Here is a 3,488-nt window from a genome sequence, read left to right as displayed (position 1 = left end):
TCCCTTTAACCAGAGACCTGTGGGGACCTGACCACAGAAAACTGGTTATACCAGGATACCAGGCAATCCGGACTTTCTAATGACATTGAGAAGGCATCCTTCAAAAGAACAGCAGTTCCCTTTCTATATTGTTGGATCTTCAGGTTGATAATTCTGCCATTTTCATTTCCCGAAAGTCAGGGTCGGCTCGTGAAAAGTTGTTAAACAACATGCTAAATGTGAAATGTCAACCCTCACTCTAAACTTTCCCTGTTGAGAGCATCAGATGAAGACTTCATTGGGTTTTATAGTGACTTTCTGATTTTGGTAGTCCATTGAAGAAGGGAGTTTGAAAGTTGTTGTATACTGTTAACGATTGCCTGCCCACGTCCTGCCTGAAATACCGTGATTGTTTATGAAAAGTATCTTTGATAAAGCTGGATACAGTTTGGCTTGGGAAAAAAAAAAAAAGGTTTCAGAAAAAAAACTAAAATGGTTTTTCTTTAAATTAAAAAAAATGCATTAAAAATACCTATTTGATGACTACAGTAAGCTATATAGCCCCAGCTAGGTGCTACTTTATAGTATGGTCATTTTACTCACAGAGGTTTATGCCTAAAGTCAGACTTGTGTTCATGGATATGTATGTATCAGCTGCACTTGCTATTCAAAATATTTAGATTAATTAAGATCTTTAGTGAATCAATAAAATATGGGGAGGGGAAAGGCATAGAAAGCAACCATGGATACCAGAGACTGTGGGAGGAGGGTGAGAGATGGCAGAGGGTGAGAGGTAAGGAATTGAGGATGGGTAAAAAAGCAAAATATACAGGAAACAAGAAATGGAAAATTATTCGTTGACGATAACACGTATGTTTTACTTTTTATTTTTTTTCCTTTTTTGAGAGGTTTTTGCTTTAGGGTGCGTGCGCTCGCTACAAAGACAGAGACAGAGAGACAGAAAGCGAGAAATCACCCCCAGGAGGGATGGCCATGCTGCAAACCCTTCTCCTCCATTCTCCTCTCAGGATCTTGGGCATGCTCGCACACGTGCCCGGCATGAGTTTAAGCCATCAGGTCTGGGACTTGAACTGCAGTCGACTACATAGGAGTCCAGCGACATAGCCATTATGCCAACTGCTGGTCCTGATAACATGTATGTTGATGTGCTTGATTGAACCAACATACAGTGTATTCTGGATGGAAAATCTCATTTTGTATGCTGTAATGATGTACAGTGAATGAATGTACATAAATACATTTAAATAAAAAATTTAAAAAAGATTTTTGCTATAGGTGTGTGTGCTCACCGAAGAAACAGAGAGAAGCAGAGAGACAGAGAGTGAGAAATCACCTCGCCCCTGGCGGGGGGAGGGCGAGGGAAATGGTCATGCCGCAATCCCTTCTCCTCCATTTCCCTCTCGGGATTTGGGGCATGCATGCACTTCCAGCATGTTTCAAGCCTCCAGGTCGGGAATCCTAACCGCAGTCGGCCACATGGGAGTCCAGCAATGCAACCATTATGCCATCTGCTTGTCCCAGAAGTAGATTAAGTACATGAGGCTGAGCTGCTGAAATAGAATTTTATGACTTTTGACTAAAACAATACTGGTCTTTTTTTATGCTCTGTACTCCAGAGGTAAGGATTTTTGTTTTCTTTTGAATTGTCGACAGATCCAGGTACCTACTATTTGAACAGAGTCCTAAACTCTTTCTTGGATTTAAGTCTTAAGTAAAGTTCTCTTAAATTTTTTTAAATTTTAATTTATTAAAGCTAAAACTGGGGGACCAGCAGTTAGCGTAATGGCTATGTCGCTGGACTCCCACGTAGTCGGTTCACGTCCCGGACCCAGTGGCTTAAAACTCACGCTGGGTGCATGTGCGTGTGTGCCCAAGATCCGGAGAGGAGAATGGAGGAGAAGGGATTGCGGCGTGGCCATGCCCCCTGGGGGGTGATTTCTCCTTTCTATCTCTCTATCTCTGTCTGTCTGTCTGGCGAACGCACACGCCCTATAGCAAACAAACTCTCCACCAAAAAAAAAGGGACATGACTATCCCACTGGCCCCTACTCTGGGTTTTCCAGAACCAAGCCTGGTGAGCTTCATTTTTTCATGGCTGAGCAGGGCCTGTGTGGTAGTGATTTTGAAAAGCATAGTTGGCATCTCCCATGCCAGGGTGCGGTGGACCACAGCCCAAGACCCCCATGTGGCATCCCTTCAGCCATGGCCCCCTGAGATAGAAGGTTGAAAAAACATGATCCAAATAACCAGAAGGGAGAATGGCATCTGGCACGAATTTCTGCCAGGAAGTCCCGCCCCGGGTGGCTCCAGCGACATAGCCATTACACTTACGGCTAGTCCCCTTACGATATTTTGTTAACCAATAAAATGTGAGGGGAAAAAAGGGAATGGACAGCAACTACAGATACCAGAGATAGTGTGGGAGGAGGGTGGGAAATGGGGGAAGGTGAGAAATGGGGAAGGTGAGAAATATATATATATTTATATCAAGAAATGGAACATTATTTGTTGACGATAACATATGGCTAAGCCACTATACAGTGTATTCTGGATGGAAAACTGCATTTGGTATGCTGTGATGATGTTCAGTGGACAAATGTAAAATAAATAAATAAATAAATAAATAGAAGGAGCTTAATTTCCAGGGGCCAGCAGGTGGCATGGTGGTTAAGGCACTGGACTCCCACATGGCAGGCCAGGGTTTCAGTTCTGGACCTGGCGGCTTGCTTTCTTTTTTTTTTTTTTTTTTTTGGAGAGATTTCCACTGTAGGACGCGTGCGCTTGCCAGACAGACAGAGACATAGAGACAGAAAGCGAGAAATCATCCCCCAGGGGGGATGGTCACGCCGCAATCCCTCCTCCTCCATTCTCCTCTCGGGATCTTGGGCACGCACGCACACGCGCCCGGTGTGAGTTTTAAGCCACCGGGTCCGCGGTCGACTATGTGGGAGTCCAGCTACATAGCCATTACGCTAACTGCTGGTTCCCGCGGCTTGCTTTCTAAACTCTCTCTCTGGTGAGTGCACGTTATCCTCATTTCCTATGACGTGCTAGTGCCAATGTCAGACATGGGGATACAAAGAAGAAAGAACACCAGTCGGACAGGAGTCTGCGGACCGTGCGTGGAGTGGAGCTCAGGCAGAACCTGGGTGCTCAAAGCTGGGTTCTGCTCTGAGTCCTGAGATCAGGAAACTCGCTCCTCTAATCAGACCCCAAATCCTTACTTGGTCTTAGTAACTCACAGCCAGGTCCAGCAGATTTGAGTCAACCTAGATCAGAGACTGCAAATATGAAAAAGAGGGTCTGGATGATGTGCAGCAGGGAAACAGTGCTGTCCAGGGCGGGGAGATTCCAGGTGCCCCTGGGGACCTCCCTGAGTACGCCGGTGCACACACGCCCAGGATCTAGGGCTGAGGCTGGGGTGTATCACGGTGCCAAGGACCCAGCTGGGCGTACTGTCTCTCCTACGTCTCTCTCGATCATGGAAG

This window comes from Tupaia chinensis, unplaced genomic scaffold (assembly GCF_000334495.1).
Source record: "Tupaia chinensis unplaced genomic scaffold, TupChi_1.0 Scaffold000247_1, whole genome shotgun sequence".
Lineage (NCBI taxonomy): Eukaryota > Metazoa > Chordata > Mammalia > Scandentia > Tupaiidae > Tupaia > Tupaia belangeri.
The sequence above is the reverse complement of the archived record's forward strand: the minus strand, read 5'-3'. Positions refer to the sequence as shown.